At 39.3% G+C, this 17462-nt stretch overlaps 1 protein-coding gene and 1 long non-coding RNA gene across 3 annotated transcripts in view; one reads left to right on the top strand and one right to left on the bottom strand.

The window, feature by feature from the left end:
• The window catches only part of gtf2a1l (general transcription factor IIA, 1-like), a 109222-nt gene that overhangs the window by 4080 nt on the left and 87680 nt on the right, over positions 1-17462 (top strand). The gene's annotated exons all lie outside the window — the stretch shown is intronic.
• Positions 6673-17462, bottom strand: part of LOC130558880 (uncharacterized) — a 12485-nt gene continuing 1695 nt past the window's right edge. The window contains exons 3-6 of one of the 2 annotated variants that reach the window (XR_008963508.1): positions 9317-11111; positions 7828-8846; positions 7699-7746; positions 6673-7614 (exon numbers count right to left, since the gene is read on the bottom strand). This is a non-coding gene — a long non-coding RNA (uncharacterized LOC130558880). Of the gene's footprint in view, positions 7615-7698; positions 7747-7827; positions 8850-9316; positions 11112-17462 lie in introns of both variants that reach the window. The other variant, XR_008963509.1, reaches the window with a different exon arrangement.

Here is a 17462-nt window from a genome sequence, read left to right as displayed (position 1 = left end):
ATGAGCAAAGACACAGGCCCATGTGAAGACGTGAATGAAAAAACATCATATTTGTCTAAATATGCACTTTATAGACCGTTTCATCAGTATTAAAATAAAGTGTGACGAAATAATGTACTATTGACCTGCGTTTAAATGACAAGCATTGAAATGTTTTAATTCTTTACATGTCAGTAGGCTTCAGGCTCAGAGGTGGGTAGTAACGCGCTACATTTACTTCGTTACATTTACTTGAGTAACATTTTGGAAAATATGTACTTTTTAAGTTAAATTAAAAGTGTGTACTTTTACTCTTACTTGAGTAAATTTCTAATAGAAAATCTGTACTTTTACTTCGTTACATAACTTACATTGCGTGACGTTCCTTCGTTCCTTCATTTTAAAATATGCTTTTTAAAACACGTTGCTTATTTCAAGGTTGTCGTCTCTTTTTACGGGCATTCCCGAGTGATCGATTCTTTTGAGTCGATTCTTTTAAAAGCATTAATTGAACAATGGGCAAAACCATTTGAATAGGCTAATGAATCAGTTCAAATGATTTGTTCAGTTCGCAGCACGATCTGAATCATCTGAAGCAGGATTACTCACTCCTCGTAGCGCGAAACTTAAGAACACGCAGAACACAAAGAGCGTTGGATGAAGTGGATATGAATCTATATCTATACAATCAAAACTGAAAATGTGTCATATTGTTTGCCAGCAACGATAAATGCCCGCACCCGCGCGACCTGTTCGTCAGACACAGCAACATGCGCGTTACCTGTCAGATACAGAGACGTGGGCTTGCAGAAATATACATTTGAAGAACAGAAGGAAGAAAACTTGTTGATGGGCGTGTGGTTCACTGTTTACTGTTTGTTTACAAGTAAGAACGTTTCACAACACACACGTGACACAACACGAGAAAACATGAGCTTTGTTCAAAAATGTGTATTTCATTTAAGAGAGCACTGCAGATGTTCTAGATCATCTTAGGAAATGCTCTGAGTTTAGTTCATGCTTTAGTTTGACATGGTCTATTAATCTAAGTAAGTTGTGTAAACTACATTGACATCAGGACTAGATGAAATTAACAGAAATGCTTGTCTCTTCTGTGTTTGTCTATTCTTTAGTCTCTCTAGTATATTGCAAAGATATCTGCTTAAGATAATTAAAAATATTGATTAAATTGTAATATTAAAATATTGGCGTTAATATAAATTTTATGTAGTAGGCCTATATAATCAGATACAAAGTAACAAAGTAACTAGCTACTTGAGTAGTTTTTTCATTGCATACTTTTTTACTTTTACTCAAGTAATTTTTAAAATAGTGACTTTTACTTTTACTTGAGTAACAATTTCTCTAGTTACTTGTACTTTTACTTGAGTAAAGATTTTGGCTCTGTTCAGGCTTTTAAAAACAGATTCCACTTCTCAGGTGACGGGGGATGGGGAGAGGTGTGAATGTCTGGCTTTTTGAAAGAGCAGAGATCAGAATTAATGTCTTACCTGCAGGGTGACAAATAAACGTAAGACGCAGTAACACTGATAAGAAACTTAACTCCAAACATAAACCAAATATCTTTGCCAAAATATGCTTTTTATAATCGTAATGCTCCTAATTTACATAACATATTCAATTATTTTAATATTACATTTTATATATTAAAACACTGTTATAACCTCTCGTTTAAATGACAAACAATTAAATGTTTTCATATCTTCTTTATCAATACAGCACTTTATAAAGTAATAAAGGTAAAAATCCCTGTTAGCGATTCAATCTATTTTTGAATATTCAACTTCTCAATAGACACCTCTTTTGAGTTTTCAGTGAAGGGTGATTTCAGCAGGAGGTGGGGGTTGATGAGCTACAAAACCTAAACTGTTTCTGATATTTTGGCTGATGATGCGAAAAATATTCACACAGAAAGAAGAAGAGTAAAAAGTCGCAAGTTTCTTTCCTCGTACCGCATTTTAGCTTGGTCGATTTAATATTATGATCCGTTTTGACTCTAATGGTAGAAAGATAGTTTGAAACGAATGATACAAGAATCAGGAGGCGTAAAACAAAGAAACATGTTTATATAACCCGCGGTTCCGGTAGCTATCTACCGATCTAATCACATCCTGTTTAATTCACAACATGCTTTCATTTGGTAAACTGGATCAACAGTTTCATTTTTAATGTTTTGATATGTTTTGACAGACCACGCTTTCACCACAATACAAATCATGAACGGGGCTTGTCTCTGAACGCGTACTTGCTGCGGCTGCCACATTTAAAAGAACTTTAAAAAGAATTACATTATGAAGAATCCTACAGCAGAGACATTTCTTGATTTATGACAACATATCCCCAATGTATGTGAATGTAGCTACCAATATGTATATGTGAATGTTTATAACTTAATCCTGGGTTAACATTGGAGAAACCCAGCTGTGTTTGCAGTGGTGTTTATTCCATATGGGGGATATATGCTGATTATCCAACGATATAATAGAGCACATTCGGTTTTAAAGGAAATAAATCTAAATCATGTTAGAGTTCTGCCATTTTTTTCTGAATGACGCGCATCGCAGTACACACGAGCAAACACAGAGTTTTGCACAGGCACTCTGATCTCACTCGCTGTATTTCTCAATTTGCACAAAACACAGAGCGAATACAAACATTAAAGCTCTGTATGCAATCCAGCATTAAATGAAAAACTCAACAACTGTCCCTACACTTCTTATATATTGAAAATGAGATTATGTATTTCTAGTATTAAATATAATTATTAGTGCCTGTGGATTTAAGTTCTTGTAACTTTGATATTGTAGACAGCGCTTGTCTTTAACGCCTAAACCTCTTAACTCTTGCCGTATGCTGAGTGAGACAATGAGCTTGACGCGTCTACTCGCACTGAGTGAAGATCTGTGAATAGACTGCCACTCAGCGGTAAACAAGAGTCAACACACATTTACATTTAGTCATTTAGCAAGAGTTCAGGGAGCAATAATACAATTAAAGAAGTACTGCTGTGGAAACGGCGACGGCGGAAGGATCATTCTGGTTGAGTACCTACTGTATGTACAGACACCATGTAGCTCTTCTGCACTACCAGAGACTTGTATTGAGCAGACGTATACATTCAGTTGACTGTTTTCTGAAACTAATGTGTGTCATGCATCATGTGCTTTTTTTCTTGATCGCTGATATAAACATTCTCACATCCCCTACACTTTGGGCATCCCAAACACTAAAAAAAGCCATAAGAATACAACAGGTCTTTAATGCAGAAAGCACATGTGTTTCTACCTGCCTTATCTAATTGAAAAAGCATATTATAACATTTATTTTTGGATGGCGATGTTTAGGCATGAACACTAATTTTATCCTGTACTTAATGCACCTATTCATATAAATGACAAAAAAGACAAATCTTCCCAAATTGCCCGAAACCGCTACATTGCTCTTACTTGTACTGAGTTTTTTACAGAAATTTAAATGAACATTTTCAGTACACTCGACTGGCTCACTACCCCATATCTCAGATCCATGAAACAATGTGTGCAGCCAAACTGTCAAACAGATACAAAGCTTGATTGCTGTTGATTTAACAACGTGTCTAAGCGGCGCGATGCGACAAACCCATTAAACAAGCCGTGCCGCGTCCAAATCTTCGTAAAGAACGCATTGCTTACTTACCTTGGCTTGCTAAGTTTTGTCAGGGGATCTCTTCCCAACCTGATGAGCTTGTTCGATCGGGAGTTCCTCATCACTTTCAGCTCTATCCAGACCAATCCAGCTCTATCTAAGTGTTGAAAAAACCTGGTGCGCACCACAGTTCATCCATCTCTGTAAGGATGTAAAGATTCACTCCGCTCACGATGCGATGCGATTCACGATACTGCTCTCACCATACCATTTATTTTTACAGAATGAGTTAAGACTCAAATGCTGCACATTTCTTTGTAAAATAAAAATATATTTTATGTCAAGTAACAAAACTAAACTGCAATTTTAAAACCAATTCCAAATCAAATAAAAAATGAATAATACAAAAGTCTCTTTAATATAAACAAACGAAGAATTTGTGCTTTTCTTGGATTTTTTAAATTAAAGAAATATCAGCATATCCATGCGGCCCCTGCTGTTCATAACATATACTGAGATTCAAATATAATCTCAACCAGCTTGAATCGTCACATATTATAATCGATTTTCAACCAGCTCACAGTGAATCGTTACATCCCTACCTCTCTGTCATCATTTACTCACCCTCGAGTTGTTCCAGATCTGTAAATGTCTTTGTTCTGATGAACACTGAGAAAGATATTTGGAAGAATGCTTATAAACAAACAGTTCTTGGCCACTATTGACTACCATAGGAGGAAAAATACAATAGTAGTTTAAATTGCCCCAAACTATTTGCTGTCCTACATTCTTCAAAATATCTTCTTTTGTGTTCAACAGAGCAAAGAAAATGATAAAGCAGATTAACATGTGATGCAAAACAAACCTGGTGCCTAGGTGCTGAATATCCTTTGTTGGAACCTTCTCATCTTATCAGCGAGCGCGGTTCATGGTTGCTTAGCAATGCCACGACAGCCTAAACTCCCAAGTGCTCAGAAAATGTTAGATGCTCCACTAGCTCGTTTTTTTCAGACGTGAAATCTGTATTGGAACACACATATGGATGTTTCGGGCTAAGCCCTGGATATCCACTCACCCAGTATTATCCAAGGGTTTTCACAAATACACAGTTGATGCCTCAAGCTCATAGGGAGGCTCAGCCTCAAGCTCATAGGGAGGCTCAGAGATGACGTATTTTTGTATGCAAAACCCTGAAGAGAGTTAGCATTTTAGGACTTCCACTTCCATCGCTCCAATATCTATGAGGATTTTTGAATGGGTTTTTGGTAAATCGCCCGAAAACAGGTCTGTGGTTAAAACGCAGCAATTATAACCTGCTTGTGATGTTTTTATTGAGCCTTATTGTGTCTTTAAAACAGCGGTTGCTAACAAGCAGAGGTGGAAAGTAACTGTAAAACTTCAAGTTCCTTACGAACACTAAGTTTCTTTCTGTGTTTTGGATCACCAGTAAAATCAAATCAGAAATAGGTTGGATGTTGTGAGAGAATTCTTCTGCAGATCTGGCAGCACAAAATACAAGACACAGAGAGGTATCAAGCTTTTGAACTCATTTATTTTAGAAACTACAAGTCTTTATATACGGTGCCAAAAGACATCTGGCAGGTTTCATATGTCCAGGGGTTCACAGAATGACCAAATAAGGTATAGCAGTTCAGACAAAGAATGTTTAGCTTACAAGGAATCCCCTCCTCCCATGAATAGCCAGAAGGCATCCCTTCCTCATACCCTCCTACTATATAGCCAGCAATGCATAGTGAGCTTAACAACTTCACAATTCTTGATATGCATTTATTTATTTATGCAGAAATTAAATCTAACAGTAACGAATTACATTTACTCACGGTACTGTATTGAGTAGGTTTTTTGTGTACTTGTACTTTTTTAAGTAGCTTTTAAAATCTGTATTTTTACTTGTACTTAAGTATGATTTGCGTGATGTATTGTACTTTGTTATATTTAAAATCACATCCGTTACGGAGTAAAAAAAATGAAAACATTGCAAGGAAAAAACGTGACCAGAAATTACTCCAGTGAATGATGGGCGCGAGAGTTTTTACGTCAATACCAGAAGAGCGATTGAGACGGTGAAGTCAGTGCACCTGTCCTAAAGATGAAACCCCATCGAACTCGGACTGCTGAAGACAATTAAGTAAACCCCTGGCCATATTTACAGTAAGCAACCATTTCAGCTTCAAGACAGGATTATGGACGCTGTGCAACTAGCATCTTATAAAAACCCTTATGTGCAAGAATGTAGAGGTACAATAAGATAAATAATATTTGTATAAATACTGCTCGTACCCTTGTTGCATTGGTAACTAATAAGAAGTTTGTGCAGTTTAGTAAAAGTCAAAACAACATTGTGCATAATGCTATATTTTAAGTGTTTATTCCCGTTTTGTAGATGCACGGTTCAATAATGTATCTGCTCCACATTTATGCAGTGTGTATGGAACCGAACTGAACAACTTCTGCTTTAATGACATATTTAAATGTGCATCATATGTCTCTCTCTTCTGTAAGCGCAGGGCAAGAAAGCCACATGAATATGCTTGCTACTTCATGCGTTTTGAAAAGCCTCTCCAGACCTGCCGTAAAAAGGACCGTGTTGCCAGATCATATATTGTTGAAAAGAACAGCAAACAATGACAAGCCCAAAATAAACCTACACATCGACACATTTAGGCCCAATCCCAATTCAACCCCTTACCCCTACACTTTCCCCTACCCCTCCATTTGGCACGTTCACGTGAAAGGGTAGGGGTGTCTCAATTCTCTTTTGGTTGGAGTAAGGGGAAGGGCCAGATAGCCCTTCAAACAAAGATTTTTCGGGACCTCACTTCAAACGAAGGGCTAAGAGAAATTTCCAACATGGCTGCTCACTCGAGCAAGCAGACCCAAATGTAAGTAATTTTTGCCATTAATAAGGATTTTTATGACAATTTTTCATTTTATGTATGTTACTGTGGCGAGCAGGGGGGAGGGGGGCCGGGGGGGTTTGAATAATCACAGAGGAAGAATTCAATCTTACTGGATTAGAGAAAGTAGCAACTACGCCACCCAGGTTAACTACCCAGGAAAAATCAATACAAGCACACAGGTTCGAGTTTCTTTTTAGACAAGAGACCATGAGACATGGATATGAAGAATACACACTTTTATTTGTATCAATTGCAACTTTAATATATGACCATAAATAATTAAAAATCGGTCAGTGCAATAGTGGCAGTAAAGATTGCCATAACATAAAACAGACAAGCAATTTTGTAAAACAAAATAAATACACTAAACTAGGGAACTGGGGCTCACCAGGCAGTTAGACAGGCTAGATCCCAGGCCTCCAAAGGGCCCACAAGTGTCAACATGTGCACCAAAAAGAAAACCACGACACACACTGGTGTGATACACTAAAAAAGAAAATCAAAAGAAATCTACACTTAGTAGGAAAAACTCTGGCACCAGGAATGACTAGCCTGCCCACTCTGGGCTCCTCCCAGTCCCAGCTCCTAGAAATAAAGAGAAACAAAAAGAACAATTACCAAATTAAACAAAACTGCAATGAAGGCAATAAAAAAAAAGAAATTAAACGAATGAAATCAATTTAGAAAGACAAAATCAATTAAACAATATTCTTTAAAGAAACCAACAACAAAACGACAAATGAAAACCAAACACTTAAACCTAGAGCACCACGTAAATTCGGGTCATCTGGGTTAACACCCTGACCCGTGGAGCAATAGTTGTACTAATTTGCACCAGGAATAAGAAACCCAAGAAAGAAAACAGACAACAAATATAAACGAGCAGCAACCGCAAGTGGGTAGCCAGCAACAACTAGGACGCCGCACCTCCCCACCGAGCCGGCTAGCGAGCCAGCAATAGCAAGCAAGCAGCAAACAGGAAACAAAAGTAAAGCAAAACAGCAGCGTTGAGACGTCAAGTCTTGCAGCGACAGAGCACAAAAGGATGCACTCCTGCACTGGTTTGTATCTAAAATGCAAGTCAAAATATATAAAACAATGACTTCACATACCTTTCAAGGCGATCATAACAACGAGAGTGGGTTTTACATACCAACATGCGGGAAAACCCGTCACCTATCCGGCAGAACACCTTAGATCACTACGCAAAAATAATAGTAATTAAGAAAAATTATATCTATTAGATACACAGGATATCCGAAAGAAATAAACATATACCTACCGAACGGGAAGACAGCAGTCACATGCACGCACGCACGTAGCAATGTAAACAACGATGTGATGTGGCAAAATCACCCCAGAAAGGCAAACAGCCACTCTTCACCATAAAGGGAGAGCACCGAACAGACACCAGCCTTTCAGAAAAATGGCATAATTAAACTGAGCAGATAAAACTAGCGATAGGAAACGGCAAACACATACCTTCAACACCAGGCAGCGAAACACAGCAAAAACCGGAAACGGCTGAGACGGTGACGCAACGTCCCGTGTTCCCAACCACCGCAATATATACCCGCCACCCAATGACACGCATTACTAGTGGGCGTGGAGTTTGCACACTGAAATTCATTTCACCACATTACATTCAATCTTGTGTTTGTATTTACGGTGATGTTCTTTTAACGTTTGCAAAAATATCGCTAAGATTAGAATTGGGATTGGGCCTTAACAGGGCAAAAAACCACTACGCGCAACTGTTCACTTTATTAACTTTATAATGTATATGCAGCTTCATAAGAAAAGACTAAACAACAAATGCAAAGCTCTTAAAAATATGTAAACATGGCAACACTGCGAGAGCGTGCTGTGAAGCTCTGAACATGAACAAAACACAGCGTCTGTGTTTTAGTTAGCCTCACTTAACCAGTCTTTGGCCGAAAACAGCAGATACGTATCAAACGGATTAAACTCTTGGGAATGGGATTCATGTTTCTTGTTCACTGCGATTAACGGCAAAAATGTTGCCATGGTAACGACCGGGTAGTGTTGTCACGGTACCAAAATTTCAGTAGTCAGTACCAATACCAGTCAAATTCCACGGTTCTCGGTACCAATTTCGGTACCAAAGCAAAACACCAGTACATGCTAATTGAAACACAATTTTATTAATAAAGCTCATTGTTAATATAAATGTATAGAAAGCAATGCCATTTTGTATACATGAAGTATAAGTTAATTGTTGCTGAAACGGTTGTGTGCTCACTGGGGTCTTTCATGCTGATGAACATCCTCCTCAGTCTGCTGCTGTAAAGACAAATAGAATAAACTTCAGTAAGGCAACTGACTGAACAAACATGCATATGCAATATTAGAACAAACCTCAGTTTTTATACTGCATTTACACAAGATTACTTACATTAAGCTAACTGTATATTAAAATAATGAATGCAACAGATAGATTTTTCTTTAGTAGAGTTATCTATCCAAGACATACACATTGCTAGTCATACAGTTAGTATGCTAGTTTTCTAGCACATAGATTTCAGATAGGCCTATATAAAATAGGTACTGTAAACCCCATCCTGTCCTCCCATTTATTTTACCCCATTACAGTTATAAAAGCATTAAATGGTTAATAAAGACACTTGAGTGGATTAGCATTGGCGTTAACAAATTAACACGCAAACAGGGACATTTGTTTCAACGTAACCTTTAACTTAACATATGCTACAACATTCATAATGCAAACGCGAACAGAATTTGAAACTTACAGCTTGAACTTGTTAACTTAAATCCGGATGTTTCCTCCTTTTACCTCAAAACTCTGTTTGTTTTCTTCGTGATATGACTTGAATCTGAAGTATTTCTGCGCGCATCTCTTGTGGATCGGAGCCGCGCTTATCCACTCATCACGTCTTATTTCGTCTGTTAAAAGTTTCCGACTGACAACCTGTCAGACCGAGCATCAGTACCCGGTTGACCCGGTCCGTCGGTGCTACCGGGTCTTATGAAAATTAGGTACCGACTTGGTCCCGGACTTTTGGACTTTTGACAACACTACGACAGGGTTACAACTGTCAAACGCCACATTTACTCTCATTCCACACAAACATGTAACCCTGCGTGGAACCATTTATACGTGGTTTCAATACTGAAATTTAGCAGTGTGTACCATTAATAATTTATTAAGAAGACAAGGCTTAATTTAGCTTCTGAAGAAAATGTATATTGATTTAATATTTTTTTAGTTAATATTTCTGCTTTATGATTCTGTGATATTTCTGCAAAACAAGACAAAAAATTATTTATTGGTTGCAGTGCACTTGTAAACTGTTTAATATATAAAATTAGGCACTATGATGACTATTGTTGGTGTTGCACAAAACAGGAGAGGTCCCCCTCCCGCTTTTAAAAAGTAACTTTTACTTTTACTTGAGAAGATTTTTTGACTGATGAAATTGGTAAATTTACTTGTACTCAAGTACAAAGTAGTAGTACTTGTATTTAAGTAAAATATTTTTGTACTTTTTCCACCTCTGCTAACAAGTTATTAGACGTCATCGTGTCTTAAAGCTCACAAATAATGCAACATGGGCACAAATCTCTTAAACGTAGATGTGGATTCATTCACGGAGTAATTACTCACCAGGGAACACATTTTTAATCAAGTTTGAAAGAGTTGTCGGAGGCTTGGTGGTGGTGACGTTGATTTAGTGCGACCTTAAGTGTAGGCTGTTGATAGCATTGTTAGCTTTTTACTTCTGCAGATTGGATTTCGTCTTAAAAATAACGAATGTTGTGTCAACTTGTAAAGATTATCTTGATAGACAAAACGTGTAAGTGTCATAACCCTTTTTCTTTTTTTGCAATTTTCCAAAAGTCTATGGGAAAAATGCATAGGCTTTTGGGTTGGCCCACAAAAACACGTCATCTCTTTGGCTCCCTAATGCCTCGCTCAGCAGACGGGCAAAAGTCAAGTCAAGTCAACTTTATTTATATGGCGCTTTTTACAGTTTTCATTGTTACAAAGCAGCTGTACATAAAACATATTGACTATAAGCAAAACATTTTAAAGCACACATTTAAGATAAGGGAGAGAGAAACACAGGTCAAATATTAAACGGACTATAAATTCCTAAATGTAATATTAAGTAAAACTTTTAAATAAATAAAGCAGCCCCCCGGCCAGTTAAACAAACAGTGTGCAAACGGTGGCGAGGAACCCAAAACTCCAAAGGAGAAAAAAAAAACTCAGGAGAACCCAGGCCCAACCAGGGGATTCCAGTTCTCCTCTGGCAAAAGCTGCAGCCTCTGCACAAGCTCGATGGTGCTTGCACAACTAGGTTAAATAAATAAAATAAATAAACTTAATAATAAAATAAATTATAGTTTAAGATTATCATTAATAATCTAATAGCAGTTGAAATTTTGTAGTGAAGACGTGTCAAGTCGCCGCGTCCTTCTTTATCCAGCTCTATCATCTCAGCTCTTGTCAGGTTTCCGCTTCCCATTCTCCACTCTACCATCAGGTCTGGCCATGAACTGCATCCTGCTCTCTGTGGTAACCTTGGAACAATGAGACAAGACTGGCTGAGAGTAGAGTACTGTTCTGCACTCTTTGATGCAAAAAGTACATCAGTTGTGTTCCTGGTTCCGGTTGATCTAACTAATGCAGCCTAAACCCTCAGAGGATTTATACTATGGAAGTGTAGTGTATGCAAGATTAAAAAGATGCGTCTTTAGTCCAGATTTAAAACCTCCCGGACAGTGCAGGGAAGACTATTCCAAAGTTTAGGCGCTAAAACTTATAGGGAAAGGATCTACCACCTGCACTTGATTTTGAAATTCAAGGTATTACCAACTGACAGGATGCCTGAGAGCGTAATGCATGTGAAGGACTGTAATACAAGAGGAGTTCATTCAACTCAACTCAACTCAACTCAACTTTATTTATATAGCGCTTTTACAATTTTCATTGTTACAAAGCAGCTGTACATGAGACATATTGACTATAAGCAAAATAATTAAAGTTGTACCTGCAAAAACAAGAAAAGGTTGAAAACACAGAAGACAGACACACCCACACACAAAACACTCCACACACACAACACGCACACGCACCAACACACACAGACACAGAGACACACACACACACACACACACACACACACACACATACACGTACGTACACAGACAAGTACGCACACACACACACGCTCAGTGAGAGCACACATTTAGGATAAAGGAGAGAGAAGCACAGGTCAAATATAACAGATAATAAATTCCTATATGCAATATTAATTAAGTAAAACTTTAAGATTCTAAAGCAGCCCCCCCGGTCAGGCAGATAGTGCAAAAACAGTATGCAAACGGTGGCGAGGAACCCAAAACTCTAATCGAGAAAAAAAACCTCAGGAGAACCCAGGCCCAACCAGGGGATTCCAGTTCCCCTCTGGCAAAAGCTGCTGCCTCTGCACAAGCTCCAGAGAACTTGCACAACAAGGCTAAATAAAATAAATAAACTTAATAATAAAATAAATTATAGTTTAAGATTATCATTAATAATCTAATAGCATTTGAAATTTTGTGGTGAAGACATGTCAAGAGACCGCGTCCTTCTTTATCCAGCTCTATCATCTCAGCTCTTGTCAGGTCCCCACTTCCCATTCTCCGCTCTACCATCAGGTCAGGCCATGAACTGCATCCTGCTCGCTGTGGTAACCTTGGAACAATGAGACAAGACTGGCTGAGAGTAGAGTACTGTTCTGTACTCTTTGATGCAACAAGTACATCAGTTGTGTTTTTGGTTCCGGTTGATCTAACTAATGCAGCCTAAACCCTCTGAAGATTTATATTATGGAAGAGTAGTGTATGCAAGATTAAAAAGATGCGTCTTTAGTCTAGATTTAAACTGACAGAGTGTGTCTGCCTCCCGGACAGTGCAGGGAAGACTATTCCAAAGTTTAGGCGCTAGATAGGAAAAGGATCTACCACCTGCACTTGATTTTGAAATTCTAGGTATTACCAACTGACAGGACGCCTGAGAGCGTAATGCACGTGAAGGACTGTAATACAAAAGGAGTTCATTCAAGTACTGAGGAGCTAAACCATGTAAGGCTTTATAGGTAATAAGCAAGATTTTAAAGTTAACGCGATGCTTTATAGGTAACCAGTGCAAGGTTGACAGAACCGGGCTAATATGTTCATACTTTTTTGTACGTGTAAGAACTCGAGCTGCCGCGTTTTGGACCAATTGGAGTTTTTGTAATAAGCCTGCAGGGCAACCACCTAACAGTGCATTACAGTAATCTAGTCTTGATGTCATGAATGCATGAATTAACTTCTCTGCATCTGAGATTGACAGCATATGACGTAGTTTAGATATATTCTTAAAATGGAAAAACGCAATTTTACAGGTGTTGGCGACGTGGCTCTCAAATGACAGATTACTATCGAATAGAACGCCAAGATTCTTTGCTGACGACGAGGGTTTTATGGAACATCCGTCAATAGTTAAACAGTATTCTTGGTTGTTACTTATAGCAGTTTTCGGTCCAATAAGTAACACTTCCGTTTTGTCCGAGTTCAGTAATAAAAAGTTGTTACTCATCCAGTTTTTTATATCGACTATGCATTCCATTATTCGATGGAACTGCTGTGTTTCATGAGGCTTCGAGGAAATATAAAGTTGAGTATCATCAGCATAACAGTGAAAGCTAACTCCGTGTCGCTTTATTATATCTCCTAGAGGTAGCATGTATAATGCGAAGAGCAGAGGCCCTAAGACTGAGCCCTGTGGTACACCGTACTGGACTTGCCATTTGCGTGACACCTCATTGTTTATTGCTACAAATTGAAAATGGTCAGATAAATAAGATTTAATTTTAAAGCTATTCCCTTAATGCCGATGTAATTTTCGATTCTATGTAGGAGTGTGCTGTGGTCAATGATGTCAAATGCAGCACTAAGGTCTAGCAGCACCAATAACGACATACAACCTTGGTCAGACACCAAAAGCAGTTAATTTGTAACTCTAAACAAAGCAGTCTCTGTACTGTGACATGCTCTAAATCCAGACTGGAATTCTTCATTGATGTCATTCCTTTTAAACATTAAAAAGTGTAAGGACAGTTGTTGATTTTTTTCATTTATTGCTTGTCTGGCTGTAGGGCTCTGGAACTGCCAGTCATCTGTCAACACGGCAGACCTCATCCCGGTCTTCGCCGGTCAGTCTAATCTCAATGTTCTGGCACTGACTGAAACATCGATCTGTAAAGAGAACACTGCTACTGCATCGGCCCTCTCCAACAACTTCAACTTCACCCACACACAGAAACAGGTTTTTCTTGTTTCCAAGACCTGGACATTCACTCCTCTGTCTTTTCCTTGCAGCAACTCCTCATTCGAATACCATGCAATCACCATCACTTATCCATCAAAAATACATTGTGTTGTCATCTATCGCCCTCCAGGTCAAGTGGGAAACTTCTTCCCAGTTGACCTGTTCCCAGTTGTAGAGCTTGACACGCTGCTGTCCTCTATCCCTGAAAACCCTACATCACCACTGATACTGTCCCTACCTCATTTAAACAAGCCCTGGTAACACCTTTACTCAAGAAACCAACACTCGACCCATCAGTGGTCAGCAACTACAGACCAATCTCACTCCTGACTTTCCTTTCCAAGGCCCTCGAAAGGGTAGTATTTAACCAACTCTCTACCTATCTCTCACAGCAGGGCCTTCTGGACAGTCAGCAATCCGGCTTCAAGAAAGGACATTCTACGGAGACCGCTGTCCTGTCTGTCGTCGAAAACCTACGGCAGTCAAGGGCTAAATCCTTGTCATCTGTCCTTATTCTGCTTGATCTCTCTGCTGCTTTTGACACTGTGAACCACCAGATCCTGCTGTCTACTCTCTCCAAACTGGGCATCTCTGGAACTGCACTCAACTGGTTTGACTCTTATCTCACAGGCAGATCCTTTAAGGTATCCTGGAGAGGCGAGACATCCAGATCTCACCAGCTGACAACTGGAGTTCTTTCAGTCTCTCAGTTCTTGCTCCTCTCCTCTTTTCTATATATACCACCTCCCTGGGTCTAATAATTAAGGCACATGGGTTCTCATACCATTTTTATGCAGGTGACATGCAGCTTTATTTCTCTTTTCAGCCAGATGACCCCACCATCTCTGCCCGTGTCTCTGTCTGCCTTCTGGACATCTCTTCTTGGATGAAAGAGCATCACCTACAACTCAACCTCTCCAAGACCGAACTCCTGGTTATACCGGCCCAGCCATCAATTGAACACCACTTTACTATTCAACTCGGATCCTCAACTATAACACCCACCAAGTCTGCGAGGAACCTGGGGGTGATGCGCGACGACCAGCTGAAATTAACCTCCCACATCGCAGCAACAACTCGAACTCGAGGTATGTCCTCTACAACATCAGGAAAATCAGGCCGTTCCTTCGGAGCATGCCTCTCAGCTGGTAGTCCAAGCTCTGGTCATATCAAGACTGGACTACTGAAGTTCTCTACTGGCCGGCCTTCCAACCAATGCAGTCAAGCCCTTGTAAATGATCCAGAATGCAGCTGCACGTCTTGTTTTGTCACGTCCCATGTAACACCCCTCCTGATTTCACTTCACTGGCTGCCAGTTTCCGCCCGCTTCAAGGCGTTTGATTTTTACTTTGATAGACATTCAAATGCTTCTGTGTGTATCTGTGTAAGCGCTCTGTAGAGAGTGCGATGCAATGATCATTTCACGCTCTTCCGGGTTTGGTTGCTCAAGCGCTCGGTAAGTAGCTATTCAAAGTCATATTCGATGAGCTTGGAAACACAATAGCTAATCAGAGGTCTTTCATAATCTGTTCAACAGCGCTCAAAATGGTAGCAGGAAATGCAAGTATCGTCACATTTAGTACCGACTGGTACCGAAGTTTGGTATCGTGACAACACTACGCTCTGTGTTTTGTACAAATTGAGAAATACAGCGAGTGAGATCCGAGTGCCTGTGCAAAACTTTGCGCATGTTTGCTCGTGTGTAATGCGATGCGCGTCATTCAGAAAAAAATGCAAAACCCAACTTTAACATGATTTAGCTTTATTTCCTTTAAAACAGAATGTGCTCTATAATATCGTTGGATTATCACCATCCATCCCCATATACAATAAATAAAATACCACTGCAAACACAGCTGCGTTTCTCAACCCAGGATTAAGTTATAAACATTCACGTATACATATTGGTAGCTACATTCACATACATTGGGGATATGTTGTCATAAATCAAGAAATGTCTCTGCTGTAGGATTCTTCATAATGTAATTCTTTTTAAAGTTCTTTTAAATGTGGCAGCCGCAGCAAGTACGCGTTCAGAGACAAGCCCCGTTCAAGAATTGTATTGTGGTGAAAGCGTGGTCTGTCAAAACATATCAAAACATTAAAAATGAAACTGTTGATCCAGTTTACCAAATGAAAGCATGTTGTGAATTAAACAGGAAGAGATAAGATCGGTAGATAGCAACCGGAACCGCGGGTTAAATAAACATGTTTCTTTGTATTACGCCTCCTGATTCTTGTATCATTCGTTTCAAACTATCTTTCTACCATTAGAGTCAAAACGGATCATAATATTAAATCGACCAAGCTAAAATGCGGTACGAGGAAAGAAACTTGCGACTTTAGGCTTCTTCTTTCTGTGTGAATATTTTTCGCATCATCAGCCAAAATATCAGAAACAGTTTATTTGTTTTGTAGCTCAACTTCTGACAAGATAAACATCTTATTTGGAATCAGAGCTGAGCGGTGAGAATTTCTGCTCCCCGCTCATGTGAGTGTTCGCTCCCCCGCTCCACTGCTCGAACCAGACTGCCCCGCTCACCTACAATTTCATCCCGCTCCGGTGAAATCGCTCCACGCTCGCTCAAATTTAAAATTCCTCTGCATGCCTAACACCTGCCGTTTTCAACCGAAGCCTTACACCTCGTTTACACCGCACGCATCTGCGGCACGTTACGGCTCTGATGCGGCTACCGGAATTGATCGCGGTCATTTTAGTCTATACTTGTGTTTACACAAGACGCGCCGCGGCACGTTTCAAAAGTGTCCCAGAAGCGGCTCTCCATGCCGCTTCATTAAAGGGGAACCAGAGCAAGACCAAGCGCTCCGACTATATTTCGCACGCTCCGCTCACATGCTCTGTTCGGAATACATTTTTAAACTGCTACGTGCCGAAATAATTCTGTTCTTGAATAAGTTGGCTTGCTCAATGGGAGCATTTATTAGATATTATTAGATATTATTTACTAGAATGATCTTGCTTGTTTTTTAAACACCATTCAAATACGGATTGAAAGATATAGCGATAAAACGGTAAATATAAAAACAGCAGTGTTTCCCACAGAATTTTGTGAGACTATGGGGGCTAAACATATTTTCCTCTAGGGGGGTCCGGGGGGCATGCTCCCCCGTATGAAAATTTTGCATATTTTAAAGGTAAATGCTGCAATCTGGTGCATTTTAAGAGCAAAATTAAGTGACTCAATCTATAAGAATACAATAGCTATAGTAGTAATTTAATCATTGGCACCATAGATATAAATGGGGATAACACATGGTAAAATGAGAGTTCACAAACAAACAAAGTCAAAAACATGTAGAGCATGAGCCATCAAAAAATGAAGCATAAAAAGTGTTTAACAGTTGAACTAATTTATATATTACCATATATTAAAACGCAGGCCGGGCATCAGGCCTTTTTCACAGTGCCATTGTCCCACTCCCCTGCATGGCAGTCAGCCTATCACTTTACTATCCGGACCAGAGCATGCATACATTATTATGATGCAGCGACTGTTTATAGTTAACCCGTAAGAAAAGCACACACACTCTCAGCACAACAGAGTAATGTTAAG

Source organism: Triplophysa rosa, linkage group LG9 (genome assembly GCF_024868665.1).
Source record: "Triplophysa rosa linkage group LG9, Trosa_1v2, whole genome shotgun sequence".
Lineage (NCBI taxonomy): Eukaryota > Metazoa > Chordata > Actinopteri > Cypriniformes > Nemacheilidae > Triplophysa > Triplophysa rosa.
Note: the sequence above shows the minus strand (reverse complement) of the source record. Positions and strands in the feature narration are given on the sequence as shown.